At 42.8% G+C, this 16,758-nt stretch overlaps 1 long non-coding RNA gene across 2 annotated transcripts in view; it reads right to left on the bottom strand.

Annotated features, from left to right (window-relative positions):
* Positions 1-211: 211 nt before the first annotated feature.
* Positions 212-16,758, bottom strand: part of LOC137769644 (uncharacterized) — a 64,493-nt gene continuing 47,946 nt past the window's right edge. For both annotated transcript variants that reach the window (XR_011075023.1, XR_011075022.1), the window contains 3 exons: positions 3,524-3,585; positions 921-1,004; positions 212-437 (listed from right to left, as the gene is read on the bottom strand). This is a non-coding gene — a long non-coding RNA (uncharacterized lncRNA). The remainder of the gene's footprint in view (positions 438-920; positions 1,005-3,523; positions 3,586-16,758) is intronic.

Here is a 16,758-nt window from a genome sequence, read left to right as displayed (position 1 = left end):
CTCTAGAGATGGCACATCTGCTTTTCCTATGTCACCGAATTCTGAATGAAAACAGCTGCAAGTTGGGCTCTGAGACCCACCTGGAGGACTCCCTCTGCCCTGATTTCTTCCTCCAGCACTTGCAAAAATGACACTGACCACCTCTGAGAGCTATTTTAAGTTTTGTTATTATGGAATTAAAAAAAAAACAAAACTTTCAAAACCAAGATAGACCAGCTCAGATTCTCAGACACGACTCAGCATTTATTTCTCTCCCTGTCCCAGGAAGATGTTATCTTTCTGTTTACTGTGAATGAGATGAAACCTGATGCTCCAGGAACCAAGGCCACTTCCAGTAACTTTTCTGGCATTGAATGGCGACATGACCCAACTTTTCCATAGGAAATGGTGTAGTTAGAGTAACAACCCTACTGGTCCTCCACGTGGGGATGGGTGCCCTGGGGGGAGAAGAGGAAGGAGGAGGTCTTTGAAAATCCGATTTTGTTGCTCCTCAGTTTGAACCCTCTGGTAACTTCTGTTGTCCTAAGTAGCGGTTCTCAAAGTTAATCCAAAACCTCAAAAGTGTGCTCAGTGAAAGAAGTCAGACACAAAATAACACCCATTGTATGATTCTACTTATGTGAAATATCCTAAAAGGAAAATATATAGAGAAAGAAAGAAAGAAAATTAGTAGCTGCCTAGGGCTAGAGGTGGGAATAGGGAGTGACTAGATGGGCACAAACTGCTTTTTAGAGTAATGGAGTTGTTCTAAAATTAGATTCTGGTAGATGATTGTATAACTTTGTAAATATACTAAAATTCATTGTATTGTACACTTAAAATGGGTAAATTCTATGCTATGTAAAATATCTCAATAAAACTTTTTTTAAAAGCAAAAAAAAAGAAGTATTAAAAAAAAAGTTAATCCAAAACCGACTTACCTGGGTCTCTTGTTTGAAATGTAGACTCCTGGGACCCTAAAACAAGTGCTTCTAATGCAGGTGGTCCTTCACATTTTGGGGACTCTAGGAAAGAAAGAGCTTAACATTCTTAATTTCACAGGCACAAAAAAGTTCTTTATGATGTAGGAGTTGCTACCTCTCAAGACCAAATCTCCTACCATTCTCCTTTTGTCATTTAGGATAATATTTGTTCTTATTTTTTGTAGTCTTTAATATGTTTTATCATTTTTATAAATTTTATCTTTTTTCTTCTGTTTCTAATTTACCTTATTAGGAATGTCTGCTAAATTTTATTTTAAAATATTTTTAGGACCAAAATGTCCATCAACAGATGAATATATAACAAAGATGTGGTGTATATATTTACAATGGAATAGTATTCAGCCATAAAAAAGGATGAAATAATGCCATTTGCAGCAACATGGATGGACCTAGAGATTATCATACTAAGTGAAGTAAGTCAGACAGAGAAAGACAAATATAATATGATATCACTTATGGAATCTAAAAAAAATGATACAAATGAACTTATTTACAAAACAAAAATAGACTCACAGACACAGAAAAAATTTATGGTTACCAAAGGGAAAAAGGGGAGGGGGAGAGATAAATTAGGAGTTTGGGATTAGCAGGTACAGACTATTATATATAAAATAGATACACAACAAGGACCTACTAGCACAGGGAACTATATTCAATATCTTGTAATAACCTATAATGGAAAAGAATCTGAAAAAGAATATATATATATATTCAGTTATCTTCCTAAAATCTCCATCTTTTATCATTTTAGGGATTGCCCGACTCTCTCTCCTGCGGTCCTTAACTTCTTTCTTGGTTAACTCTCACATTGTGATGGAGCACATCCTCCAATAGCTTTCTGAGAAAGGGTACATATAAGTTAAGTTTTTTGAAAGATTCCAGAAAAAAATTTTTATTCTGCCTTCAGATCTGATGGTCTGTTTAGCTGGGGTATAGGATTCTAGACCAGAAATAAATTTTCTCTGAGAATTCAGAAGGCATTGCTCCCTTGTTTTCTGTAGAAAATTTTTGCTGTTCTCATTCCTAATCCTCTGTATGTGGCTTGATCTTTCACTGTTTTGTCCTTAGTGCTATGCAACTTTATAATGATTTTTTAAAATTTTAATTTAATTAATTAATTAATTTATTTTATTTTTGGCTGCATTGGGTCTTCGTTGCTGAGAGCGGGTTTTCTCTAGTTGTGGCAAGTGGGGGCTACTCTCCATTGCGGTGCGTGGGCTTCTCATTGCGGTGGCTTCTCTTTGTTGTGGAGCATGGGCTCTAGGCACGTGGGCTCCATAGTTGTGGCTTGTGGGCTCTAGAGCGCAGGCTCAGTAGTTGTGGCGCATGGGCTTAGTTGCTCCGCGGCATGTGGGATCCTCCCAGACCAGGGCTCAAACCTGTGTCCCCTGCATTGGCAGGTGGATTCTTAACCACTGTGTCAATAGGGAAGTCCCATAATGATGTGTTTTGTCAGAGATTTTTTTATCCTTGTGCTTGGCTCTGGGTAGACTCTCTCAATCAGTTCTGGGAAATTTCCTAGATAATTTTTTCCGTCTGTTTTCTCTGTTCTCTTTTTCTAGAACTCCTTATCATTCAAATATTGGACTCCCTCAAATGATCTTTGAATTTTATTATGCCTCTCTCTCTCTCTGGTTATATTTTCTTGGAGATTTCACCAAATTTGTCTTGCAACTAGGGTTACTAGATAAAATATAGGATACTTAGGTAAATATTAATTTCAGACAAACAAAGTATTGCCTGGGACATATTTATACTAAAAAAATTTGTTGTTTTCTGAAATTCAGATTGAACTGAGAGTCCTGTATTTCTGTTTGCTAAAATTGACAATATTTCATCTAATTCTTCTCTTGAATTTTTCCTTTCTGCTATCCTATTTTTAATCTCCAATTAAAAATGTATCTCTATTAGAACAGACTTGTGGTTGCCAAGGGGGAGGGGTTTGGGGGAAGGATGGAGTGGGAGGTTGGGGTTAGTAGATGTAAACTATTATATATGGAATGGATAAACAACAACGTCCTACTGTATAGCTCAGAGAGGTATATTCCGTATCCTATGATAAACCATAATGGAAAAGAATATTTAAAAAAAGAATGTATATATATGTATAACTGAACAACTTTGCAGTACAGCAGAAATTAGCACGACATTGTAAATCAACTAGACTTCAATAAATAAATATATATATATATCTATTGATTGTTCTCTAAATGTTACTTTTTAATTGCTTCTTTTGTTTCTTGAATACCTTTTCTCTCCAGAGATACTGAGGACTTTTAAAGTTTTCTTCTGTTGCCTGTACTTTTTCCTTTTTTCCAAATTTTTTTATCTTTCTTTCTGGTCTCTGCCTTTCATGTTAGATTTTTCTCACATATCTGGTGATCCTTGACTATTTGCTCATATTTAAGAGTGATGTACTACAGACATAAAAAACAAACTTATGGTTACCAAAGGGTAAAGAGGAGGAGGGATAAATTAAAAATTGGGGATTAACAGATACACTCTACTGTATATAAAATAAATAAACAACAAGTACTTACAGTATAGCACAGGGAACTGTATTCAGTATCTTGAATATCAATAACCTATACTGGAAAAGAATCTGAAAAAGAATATATAATATGTATATGTGTGTGTGTGTATAACTGAATCACTTTGCTGTACACCTGAAACGTTGTAAATCAATTATACTTCAATTTTTTAAAAAAAGAATGCTGTACTAGATGGCAGTTTAGGAGTTCAGTGTGTGGGTGGAATCTGTTGACTGGTGGGCTTCCCTGCAGCGCTATTTCATTGGGGGTTTCTAACTATCAATATCTTTAAGTCTTCTCCCCGGAGCTGGTCAGGTCCTCCAAGGGGAAACCTCCAGTTCCCTTCTGAGAGGGATAAGCATGGCTACTAGTGTCTGAGAGGTGCGGCACAGAAGAAGACCAGGGCCCAGGGATCCCACCTTTCTGTAACCCACTTTCCTCCTAGTCCCTATTTTCAGTGTGGTTTCTTTGCCTCGGTGTGCCTGGTGGCCTTTAGTCCAGAATCCCTGTGGTTCAGCCTCTCGGAGAGTCTTTGGCCAGGAGGCAGTGGAGGGCCACTCATCCTGGGTGAGGCAAGAGAGGTGACCTGGGAGCCTAACTCCTTCTTATACAGATTTTTTTAAAAATTATATATATATTTTTCTGAGAACAAGATATTATTTTCCTCCCCAATTTGCATCATTTCCCCACAGAGATGCTTCAGCTCTCTTCTGATTCTCCCTCACTCCAATAAGATGAGAGGTTTAGAATCATTTTACTTTCCGTTTTCCTCCCTTAGACTTTTGGAATTTTATTTTTTTCTCCCTCTCTTTCCACCCACCAGCAGTTGCTATTTTGTCATGGAAGCTCATATCCTTGTCCCTCCCCCACTCAGACACGCCTCTCAGAGCTTCATCTTGCTGGGAATGTATTTTGCTTTTTCTCTCTGGCTGCTGGCCCCTTTTAGATGGCATGGTATTTTTCTGTGTGAGCTCTTCACGTCTTAGGACGTGGTGGTTTATGAGTCCCAAGTGATGAGAATCCCACAGATGGCAGAAGCAATCTCTGTCCCCACGGGCTGACTTATACAAGCTGCAGGAAACCCTTCCCTCCAGACTTCTCACACTGGCCCAGCTACAGGGTAGAGGACCCAGTCCCCATTCAGTTCCTTCTTCGCCTCTTGGGGTGGGAAGCCCAGCACAGACACACGGGGCCTGTGCTGACTGTATCCCCAACAGCCCAACTCTTCCCCGGGTTTGCTGCTCCCACTCCTGGCCTTTGACATTATTCTCTAGGCACCTGCCCAACCCACTGGGAGAGGAAGGAACCTCACAATTCTCTCTACTTGGAACCCACCAAAGCCCAAGGCCTCACTCGTACCCAGCCGCCCACAGGAGTTAGCAGCTTATTTGGTTCCAGAGAGGAAGAAATTGGGGGTTTGGGAGTAGGAAAGATGAAAGTTGCATCTCTGTTGTTATATTCCCAGACTCCCCTTCAGCCCCCATACTTTATTTTCACAGCCATTAATCACACAAGGGGAGCCCTGATTAAAAGAGCAGAGCTGGAATGAATAGCTATAGTCCTGGGCTTCCCTGGTGGCGCAGTGGTTGGGAATCTGCCTGCCAATGCAGGGGACACGGGTTCGAGCCCTGGTCTGGGAAGATCCCACATGCCGTGGAGCAACTAGGCCCGTGAACCACAATTGCTGAGCCTGCGCGTCTGGAGCCTGTGCTCCGCAACAAGAGAGGCCACGATAGTGAGAGGCCCGCGCACCGCGATGAAGAGTGGTCCCCACTTGCCGCAACTGGAGAGGGCCTTCGCACAGAAACGAAGACCCAACACAGCCATAAATAAATAAAATTAAAAAAAAAAAAAAGAAATAGCTATAGTCCTGGGTTGAAACCTGAATACAAGCTCATCCCGCTCCTGAACTTCAGGTTGGTGCATCTGGGAGACAAATGCCAACTCCTGCGTCCTACACCATGATTTTAGCCCCAATGCATTCAGAGATGAGAGAGAGTTACTGCACGTTCACCATGAAAGAAAAAAGAAATCAAAATGACTCATGGTAGGGCTTCCCTGGTGGCGCAGTGGTTGAGAATCTGCCTGCCAATGCAGGGGACACGGGTTCGAGCCCTGGTCTGGGAAGATCCCACATGCCGCGGAGCAACTAGGCCCGTGAGCCACAACTACTGAGCCTGCGCGTCTGAAGCCTGTGCTCCGCAACAAGAGAGGCCACAACGGTGAGAGGCCCGCGCACCGCGATGAAGAGTGGCCCCCGCTCGCCGCAACTAGAGAAAGCCCTCGCACAGAAACGAAGACCCAACACAGCCAAAAATAAATAAATAAATAAATAAGTAAAAAACCAACCAACCAAACAAAACAAAACAAAAAAACTAACAATTCATGCTTTAAAAAAAAAAAAAAAAAAGACTCATGGTAAAAATGTAAGCCTTTTCTAACCCTGCTTTATCTGATGAGATATCTACCTGCAATGAGGAATCACTGCCAGTCTCCCCTCAGAAAGTTTAAAGATCAGGCTAGTTCTGGAAAGGAAGACTGAGTGGGCACATTATTAACCTAAATGGAATTAGGTTTCTGTTTCAATAAAGATTCCCATGAAAGCTGAAAGCAATACAGCTACAGCAGTGCAGCCATAACCCCCCACTGCCTGTAGGAAGATGTGCTTAAATTACACCTGGCTGTGCACCCCATTATCACTTTGCAAAAGGCAGTAACTTGAGGTGGACCTCTGTGGTCACAGTGTCCTTCAGGTGACAGCATCAAAGGAATTCTAGCTTGGATGCAATCAATACTCCGAACATACGTTACTCATGTATCAGCACACGACAAGAGGCTGACAATGATTAATCAACTAATTATGATAGGCTCTCCTCATCCCATTATACGTGACTTATTGAATGTTTTGTATTTTTGGTTTAGTTGCAATGAAAAGGGTGTGACAGCCATATTTCATTCAAACTGTGACCACCTGGAAAGGTAAATCAGTATCTTCATCCTCATCAGGTAGGCATCGCCAGGGCCTACCACACTGGGGCAAACAGCAATGCAAGAGACTTTGTCTCGTTTGCCTATTTCCAGTCAGGTGAAAATTTCAATTCTCCTCTCTTACGAGACTTAGGAAGGACGTCACACACTGGCAGCTTGTGGCTGCATCCAGCCCTCAAATGTGTTTTGTATGAGCATCAGGGTTTTAAAAAATGAATTCACCGTCAGCCTTTAAAATCAGAAAATTTAACATGAAAGTCTGGACTTCTAGCTTTTCTTGTAATAAAGATCATCTGGGGGACTTCCCTGGTGGCACAGGGGTTGGGAATCCACCTGCCAATGCAGGGGACACGGCTTCAAGCCCTGGTCCGGGAGGATCCCATGTGCTGCGGAGCAACTGGGCATGTGCACCACAGCTACTGAGCCTGCGCTCTAGAGCCCGCGAGCTGCGACTGCTGAGCCCGCGTGCCACAACTACTGAGCCCACGTGCCACAACTACTGAGCCCACGTGCCACAACTACTGAGGCCCGCACGCCTAGAGCCCATGCTCCGCAACAAGAGAAGCCGCCGCAATGAGAAGCCCGCGCACCGCAACAAAGAGCAGACCCTGCTCGCCGCAACTAGAGAAAGCCCACGTGCAGCAACGAAGACCCAACACAGCCATAAATTAATTAATTAAAAAAACAAGGTTTAAAAAAAAAAAAAAGATCATCTGGCCACTCTGGCCCTGACAGCTGGCAGGTCTGAGTGGAGGCCACCACTGTTTTGATGCGGCAAGTGCTCTCCTGTCGACCCCAGACCCAACACTTTCTTTTTTTTTATATCCAGCAACTTCTCTCATTTTCACCACCTGCCTGGCTGCTGACTTAGGGGTGCAATCCAGTAGGACAGTCTCCCAAAGGCCACAGTTCCAGTCCCCACTGCCCTGGGAAACCCTGGGCATCTCACATCACAATGCTAAGGTTTTATTATATGTCAGGGAACAGGGACCAGGGAAGTGGTCGCCCCAGGGCATGAGCCTAGTGTTCTTTCCCATGCACCTGTGACGCAGACCCTCCCTGCAGGGCACAGACAAAAATGCTCCCATTGTTCAGGGGCGGGAAGGGGCAGCAGGAGCTGAAGGGACGTGTGGCAGCATGCATTTCAGGCAGGGTGCCCCCCCTGGGTGACCAGACATGTCTAAAGGACAGTCCTAACTCTCTTCCTGTTTCCTCCATAGAGAAAGAATGTTAACCGTGCCTTAGTTCCTCCACGCCTGTTACTTTGGATCCAGATGAGAAGTTCTAAGAATCCGTCAGAGCCTCCAGCCTGACTCTGGCTTGGAGCACCTCTGTCCAGATCAGAGTGCCAAGGGGAGTGACACATCCTGGATCTTGGACCCCACCTGTTTAACTGGGACAACTTCCTGGTAAATTCAGAGCTCACGCAAAGCCCCAGGGGCCTTCCTGTTGATTTGAATCTGTTTAACCCCCAGCAGAGGAAAACAACGTCAACAGATTAGTGGACATAGGAATCACCTGAGATCCTGTTAAAATGTGAATTCTGATTCAGAAGGTCTGGGGTGGGGCCCGAAACTCTGCATTTCTAACAAATTCCTGGGTGAGGTCAATGCTGCCAGTACAAGGACACTTTCATAGAAAGGGGCTATGAAAACACCTTCTGTACCTGCTCATGGACATTTTTTGCCCTTCCTTCTGGGGCTCGTGTCTGTTTTCTCCACCCTATCCTTCTTTTTTCCTATCCTGCTTTTCCTCTCTCCATCCATCCTTCTTCTTGCCAACTCATTATTCCTACCAGGCATCCCTACCATCTCCCAACCTTCCCCCTTTCAAAGGATAAAGAAATTCCTGCCCCTTCCCCCCCCCCCCCCCCCCCCCGCCGGGACATTCATCTCCCTCCCTCCTCTCCTCAGTAGTGCCAGAAAAATAAAAGTCACCATTTATCAACAATTGTGTGCCAAGCACTGTCTCAGTGTATTACTGTTAGTTGTTCCCCGCAGGCCTGCAAGCCATGTAATTGCCCAGCTGCAAGACCCAAGAAAGAGCCCAGAGACAGAGACATCAACCATTTATTGGATAGGGAATCTTGTAAGTCTGAAGCAAAGTCCTGGAGCAATACCCTACCATGTATGGATGCAGTCAGGAACCTTCGCCACTCAGGTGAGAAGGAGGCTACCATTTATAGGGGAAACTGTTGTCAGGTTGGCTTATCATGTACCAGGAAAACCAGTGGCTGGGGCAGGGGGCAAGCGCATAGGTAGTTACTGATTAAGCCCTATGATTAAGAGGATCGGATAGTCATGTGAGTAGGGTACAGGTGAAGCAGGGACTGGTCCAGCAGGGGATGCATAAAGAGCAAGAGGACAGCCATCTTGAGCGGCCTGACCATACAGTTACCCATATTATTTAATTCTCACAACAACCCTACGGAGTATATATCAATACTGTCATTTTAGAAATGGAAAAATGGAGATTTGGGTAGTTAAAGAAACTTTGTCCTCAACTAGGAATTAATAAGTAGAGATTAGAATTTGGATCTGTCCAATGCCAAAGGCTACAACCTTTATACTACATTATGCTCATATAAGGTGAAATGGTCTAGAAGTCAGCAGGTAAGGGTGGATTGAGGGGAAAAAAAAAAAAATGAAGCGCCCCAAGCATCACTCTAGTTATGCATCCTGTACAGTTCTCTGCACCCTCCTTAAGCAAGTGCCCTATGGGACAGCTTGACATAGCAATAATAAGAGCTATTTTAGGAAGGCCCAGATTAGCTGCAGTGGTACAGGGTTCCAAATAGCAGAGTAGTAGTATTAAAACCCAAACTTAACCAATATGCCTAAATTTTCAAGGTAACTCTTAAATTGGGTTCATAAGTGTACACATAGAGCCTACTACCAAAAAGAGAGTCCTACCATTAGCCAATCACCCAATCACATGGAGTCTAAAGGATGGTGCCAAATCTCTCCTATCAATCCACACAGGGTCCTCCATGGGTGGGAAGCCAATTCCCTTCTCTCTTTCTAGCTTCTCTTCCATAACTGCACCTCTAGCATCCCCTTGGTCTGTTATTATTCTCTGCCTGTTCTCCATATCCTACCTGTGTCCTGGTTTCCAACCAGGGAGCCTTAGCTGATCTTAAAAACCTTTGTTTCTTTGAACAGAAACAGAATCACGGACATAGAGAACAGACTGGTGGTTGCCAAGGGAGAAGGGGGTTGGAGGAGAGATGGAGTGGGAGATTGGGGTGAGCAGATGTAAGCTTTTATATATAGAATGGATAAACGACAAGGTCCTAGCACAGAGAACTATATTCAATATAGTCGAATATAGCACAGAGAAATATATTCAATATCCTATGATAAACCATAACGGAAAAGAACATTTAAAAAAAAGAATGTATATATATGTATACCTGAATCACTTTGCTGTATAGCAGAAATTAACACACCATTGTAAATCAAGTGTACTTCAATTTAAATAAGTAAATAAATAAATACCTTCGTGTCTTTCAGATTCTTCAAACTGCAGCATTTACATGACAAGCAAGTCTTGCTTATGTTGGCTATCTCCCTCCCCTGACTTTTTTTAGGCGTAGCAAAATTTTTTTAAATCTCCTTTTAATTTCTCCCAAAGATCCCACAAGGTATGAGAAGAGAAAAGGCAAGAGGTATGGATGAGGAAAATTCCATCTTGACACAAAACTTTTTTAAAGGTCTAAATCCACTCAAAGGAGAAGAGTCAGAATTTTAAAATATGGAATGGGCAGGGAAATTGGGAGCAGTGTCCTTTGGGGGAAGGAGCCCTGGCCCAGCAGTCATGAGAGTTAGGTTCTAAATCCATCTTTGCCACAAACCAGCTGTGCAACCTTGGATAAGCTGTGTCAATTTTGTTTGACACTGATTTCTTCATCTTTGGAGTGAGGGGATTGAATTGAATGATTGCCAAGATTCCTTTGATCTCTACTTTTCAGTGTCTTCCCTAGCACCTAAAATAAAATGAACCGGAAAGCTGTTGTGAAATGATGTGGCATTTCACCAGAAATTTAGACATAAACTAGGTTGAGTCAATGCATGAAAACAAGAAGGTAAAAAAACCAGTGATTAATAATGATAAAAATAAAAGACCAATAAATTAAAGACAAAAAATGGCTGATTCTATAGTTTTTCTTTTTAAAGAGATTTTAAATTCTCTATCAAGTGGCCACCCACTATCCATAATTATCAGTTACTTATAAAATATGTAATTGGGGCAAGGCATGTTCCATTCTGTAATATATTGTCATTTAAAAAAATGTTTTCTGATAGGAGTATTGAATTATAAGGTCAACCACCAACATTTTTATTCTAAACAATGGTAGGTAGGTCAGAAATAAAATTAGGTCAATGTGAATAATTTCCTTCCTGGCAGGTTATGGAATTTTGCATACATGGTATTTTCCATCTTTGAAGTCAACATGTAATTATGCTTGTTTTATACCAACTCATCTGCCCCCAAATGTTTCAAACTGAAAAAGAGAGAAAGCCGCCTGTAGCTACCACTCCCTCCATGCACTTACCAGGCCAGAAGAGAGAACTGCTGGGACACACCAGCACTGGACTCTTTTGGGGAGTGTGCTTGGGGGAAGGCCCACCGCCCAATACTATAATGGCAAAGATAATATCTCTCTGTGTTTTCGAATCATCTGGATCAGTAAAAATGTATCACTCAGTCTGCATGGACACCACCTTCTTCAGTCTGTAATTAAGGATGCCCGCCCACATCTGGCCCTTGAAGACCTGACCTCTCCTGAAGGGTCATCACTTGTCTTCTGTGAATCACCCTTCATCAGCCCAAACCATGTGTGTAGGAGGATGCCTCAGCCACTCTACCCAGGGGGCGGTGCCTTGGTGGAACATCTTCTGTGATGATGCTACAGTTGAAGATTCATCTCATTATCTTCCTTCTGTAGCTCCATCCCGGTCTCAGGTACTAATGCCCTCTATGCCAAAAATCACATTTGAAAATACTATTTTGATCCTTTGTCCTGAACTCCCCAGGCCTGACTTAACATTTACCATTGAGAGAACTCTTCTTTATGAAATAGCAGTTATTAGCTTGGAGAACCCAAGTCCCATCATTTTGTATCCACCACGTTCCCAGATGAGGGAAATGAAAGGCACCAGGAAGCCTGGAGTGTCAGAATCCTTACGTAGATCAAAAGACAAATTTCGAACAACCTCCTGCTCCTCTCCACTAGTCACTAGGACCTACTTACTTCTTACCTTCATCAAGAACAATTATAAAACACGGCTGAAGATGTGGATTGCAAATTGACCCAAGCCATTTGACAATTTGGTAATTATGGCATCCCTGTGGTAAATATTGCTAGTACCTGGGGTTAGAAGAGGGTGGAGCCTCTGTATCCCTTTCCCCCACCATCTCACCCCCAAGCAGGTCATCATGGTGAAAGTCATTCTTAGGCCAATTTCTGCCACACATACAAACCTTCATTAATATACAAATATCGAATCACTATGTTGCACACCTGAAACTAACATAATGTCAATTCTATCTCAATTTTTTAAAAATTTACTTTACAAATGAAGGGATAAATATTTAAACGTACTTAAAAAAATCTTCGTTAGCAAGCAGGCACAAAACCCATCATCGTATCCTTTCTTTAATCTTGGTCAAGGCCACACACTCAGATACTAACACGCACCTTACATGAGAAGGAGCGGACATCCCAATATTCTGACAGCTGCTCAGCTGGGCTTCTGGAGAAATCAGGCAGCAGAGCCCCCCAGGCAGTGGAAGGAGGCAGCGTCAGATGGATTTCTGGACCTGGAGCACTGCCCCAATGTGTAAGGCTCATGGGCTTGCGGGAAAGGTACACTCTTTCCATGTAAGGTGGGCGGGACCTATCAGTCTTCTATCCAACCTCAAAGCTTGAACACTCCTCATTTAGCCAGTGAAAAGGTCTCTTTTTACACCACCTAGGCTAGTTGACATACCCTCTGGAATAGATTTTTATAACAATATTTACAATGCTTACATAACCACTTCTGGATGGTGATTTCCTGATTAGTTTCCTTCACGTGCTATCCGTAACTCCTAGAGTGAAAATTAGAGTTAATTTACACATATGTGCATCACAGTGTTTATAATGAATTATTTTAAATTACCAAAGAGACAACTTTCTGACACATCCTATCTGCAGATTTGACATCTGAAACCCTTCCACTACTCTCATCCATCGTATTGCTGGAGAAATTATGGAAATTTGCAAATAAAATAGTAACATTCTTTTCTGAGTTTACATCCCAGTTCCATGTTTAGCCATTACAGAAAATGTATTTGAATAGAGTACAGAGGAAGAAAGGCACGTGAAGACAAGGTGGAGAAAGAAATGACCTGGGGACCTAGGAAGTTGTTTTAGTTTAATTAAATTGTCTTAGCAAAGCAGACTTTGCTAGAAAGGATGGTGAGAGATGGGACAGAGGAAGGGATTGGAGAGATGGGTGGGGGGCATCCTCCCTGCAAAAGGAGCCCAAGCCACTTCGTAGAGGAGGGATTCCCTTTCTGGGCTTTGCGTGGTGTACACTGAGCTTATTAACAGCAGCTCATGGAGTCACTGCTCAGATAAAGAACACAGTGAAAGGGGCCGTTGAGCAGATCCTTCCGTCACCTGTTCAGTGAAGGAACAAACCAAGTTCTTTACCAGAGTCATTTACCTTTGCAGACAACTCAGACCATTGTTCCCTGGGGTAGGACAATGACTCACTTGATCACTAACCTGCTGCTTTATCAGTTATAATAACTGACGCCTCGCCCCCTTCCACTCACTGTTGACATTTGCTTTGGACAATAAGTTAGTAGATTAAAAGAACAGCATAGTTTTATTTGGCAAAATGTTCAGGAACACGTTCGGTACTATGCCCTATTATTTTTCTTAATTATCAGTTATCAGTATTGAGCTTCCATGGATGAGTAAAAAGTCGTAGAATAGGAAGAGCAATGAAAAAGAGACCTGGGTTCTTGTCCCATCTCCACCACTCACTAAACATGTAGCAGCCTGGTCCCTTCTCTGAATTGAGACTGGACCAGATGACCTCTAAGGTCCCAGCATTCATTCCTTTAACCATTATTATTATTATAATTTTTTAAAATAAATTTATTTATTTATTTATTTTTTATTTTATTTTTGACTGCATTGGATCTTCTTTGCTGCGCGTGGGCTTTCTCTAGTTGTGGCAAGCGGGGGCTACTCTTTGTTGTGGTACGCGGGCTTCTCACCGCAGTGGCTTCTCTTGTTGTCGAGCATGGGTTCTAGGCCCGCGGGCTTCAGTAGTTGCAGCACACAGGCTCAGTAGTTGTGGCTCGCAGGCTCTAGAGTGCAGGCTCAGTAGTTGTGGCGCACGGGCTTAGTTGCTCTGCGGCATGTGGGATCTTCCCGGACCAGGGCTCAAACCCGTGTCCCCTGCCTTGGCAGGCAGGTTCTTAACCACTGCACCACCAGGGAAGTCCTCCTTTAACCATTATTTATTGAGCATCTCCTACATGTGAAACATTGTTCTAGGCTGTGTCTAGAGGATACAATAATGAATTAGAAAGACAGTCCTTAACCTAATGGAACCGACATTTTAATGGGGGGTGAAAAATAATAAATAAGAAAATAAACACACAATATGTCACATTGTGTGATAACTGCTATGGAGGAAAATGAAGTGGAGTAAGGGGGATAGGGTGTTGTTTTATGTCACGTGGTAAGAGAAGACCTCACTACCATTTAAGCAGAGACCCCCTGTCTCTGTGTTTATGGGGGTGAGGAGTGTTCTAGTAGAAGGAACCGAAAATACAAAGCCTCTGAGGTAGGAATGTGCTCAGAGTGAACAAGGAACAGCAAGGCAGCCAGTGTGACTGGAGCAGAGTGAAGAGAAGACGACGGTGGGGAAGAGGCTGGGGGTTGGGGTGAGGGGCAATAGGGTGTGTAGGCATGTGAGGTCTTTGGCTTGTACTCTGGGAAACTTGGGTGACCACTGAGGGATTTTTGACCTGAGAACTGCCACGTTCTGACTTACATTGGAACGGGATCCCTCTAACCGCTGACTACAGGGGTCAATGCGTAGAAACAGGCTAGAGATGACGGTGGCTTGGACCATGATGAAAGCTGTAGATGTGGTAAAAAAGTGGTCAGGTTCTGGATATATCTTGAGGACAGAACCAACAGTTTATAAGAAAAAGAGAAAAATCAAAGACACCTCTAGGATGTTTTTTTAAAAATTTTTTGGCCGCGCCATGCGGCATGCGGGATCTTAGTTCCCCGCCCAGGGATCGAACCCGCACCCCCTGCAGTGGAAGCGCAGAGTCTTAACCACTGGGCCACCAGGGAAGTTCCCTAGGATTTTTGCAAATGGAAGAATGCAAGGGTTTTTTTCTATTTGTTAACTGGTGGTGTGAAAAAGTAGAATTAAGTTTGGCTTGGGATGTGTTAAGGACGAGTTGCCTATTAGATGTCCAAGAGGAGATATTAAGTAGCCTGTTGTATATACTTCTGAAATTCAGGCAGGTTTAGGATATAGATATAGAGTAGGCCCTGAAAGTGTCTTGCCAATATCTATTTGGCACACCCTGGAGGTCACCTTCAGCTTGGTAGATAGTTTCTATACCAAGATATATGTGATTATGTGTACATGATTATGTGATTATGTTCCACAGAATTGCGGTGCCCATCGTACTGGAGTTTTCCTTTCCCTATGAAGAAGTAAGTGGCCAAGTTGGGCAATCCCAAGTAATGAAGAACCATGAGCATCCTCTAAGAGCCAAGGGTGGCCTCTGGCCAACAGCCAACCCAAGACTAAAGCTCTCAGTTCCATAACCACAAGGAGATATATGCTGCTACCACCACCATGTGAGTGGGGAAGTGAACCCTAAGTGCTTTCCTTGGAGCAGGGTAGCAGTACTAGAGAGTCAATGTCCCCAGGGGCAACCTTTAAGCAATGAGTAAGAGGAGTGGAGGAATAAATATTCCAGATTCCTCAGCCCTTGGTGGGACAAATCTGGAATGTGAAGTCAAGCCCCAAGGACAAATAGACCAAAGGAAAGGAAGGAGAGAATCCAGAAACAGATGCTCACTTGGATGAACACTTGATTGTGACAAAGGTAGCACTGAAGACTAGGAAAAGAATGGCCATTTCAATACATAGTGCTAGGGCTTCCCTGGTGGAGCAGCGGTTGAGAATCTGCCTGCCAATGCAGGGGACACGGGTTCAAGCCCTGGTCTGGGAAGATCCCACATGCCGCGGAGCGACTAGGCCAGTGAGCCACAATTGCTGAGCCTGCGCGTCTGGAGCCTGTGCTCCGCAACAAGAGAGGCCGCGATAGTGAGAGGCCCGCGCACCGCGATGAAGAGTGGCCCCCACTTGCCGCAACTAGAGAAAGCCCTCGCACAGAAACGAAGACCCAACACAGCCATAAATAAATAAATAAATAAAATTAAAAAAAAAAATCAATACATAGTGCTAGATCAATAAGGTGGGAAAAATTGAAACTCGACCCCTGTCTCACACCATACTAAAAATCAATTCCAGGTAGACTGTAGATATAAATTTGAAAAGTAAAACAATCAAGATTCTAGACAATAACATAAGAGAATAACTTTATATCCTCTGAGGTAGGCAAAGATTTCTTAATCAGGAATTGTAAAGCACTAACTATAAAGGAAAAGACTGACAAATTGAACACCCCAAATTAGGAATGTCTGTTCATCCAAAGACACCATTAAGAGAACCACAAAGAGGGTGAAATTATTTGTGACACATATAACAAAGAGCTTGTATCCAAGCTCTATAAAGACCTACAAATTAGCAAGTAAAAACTGACATCATGATAGAAAAATGGGCAAAACACTTGAACAGTCACTTCACGAGAGGAAATTCAAATGACTGAAAATATGTGAAAAGGAGCTTAACCTCATTAGTCATCACGGTGGTACAAATGAGATATTACTATATACCCCCTAAGAGGCTAAAACTTAGTAAAATACTGAGTATTGGTGACAATGTACCTATTTAGTTTAGAAAACTGACAATATCTACTAAAGTTGAATAGATGTGTACACCACGAGGCTTCATTTTCACTCCAATGTATATACCCAAGAGAACCGAGTGCATTTGGGCATCAAAAGATGTGTACAAGAATGTTCACAGCAGGATTATTTGCAATAGCCAATAAATGGAAACAACTTACATGGCCATCAATAGCAGAATGAATAAAGG

Source organism: Eschrichtius robustus, chromosome 9, assembly GCF_028021215.1.
Source record: "Eschrichtius robustus isolate mEscRob2 chromosome 9, mEscRob2.pri, whole genome shotgun sequence".
In the NCBI taxonomy this organism is placed as follows: Eukaryota; Metazoa; Chordata; class Mammalia; order Artiodactyla; family Eschrichtiidae; genus Eschrichtius; species Eschrichtius robustus.
The sequence above is the reverse complement of the archived record's forward strand: the minus strand, read 5'-3'. Positions and strand labels throughout refer to the sequence as shown.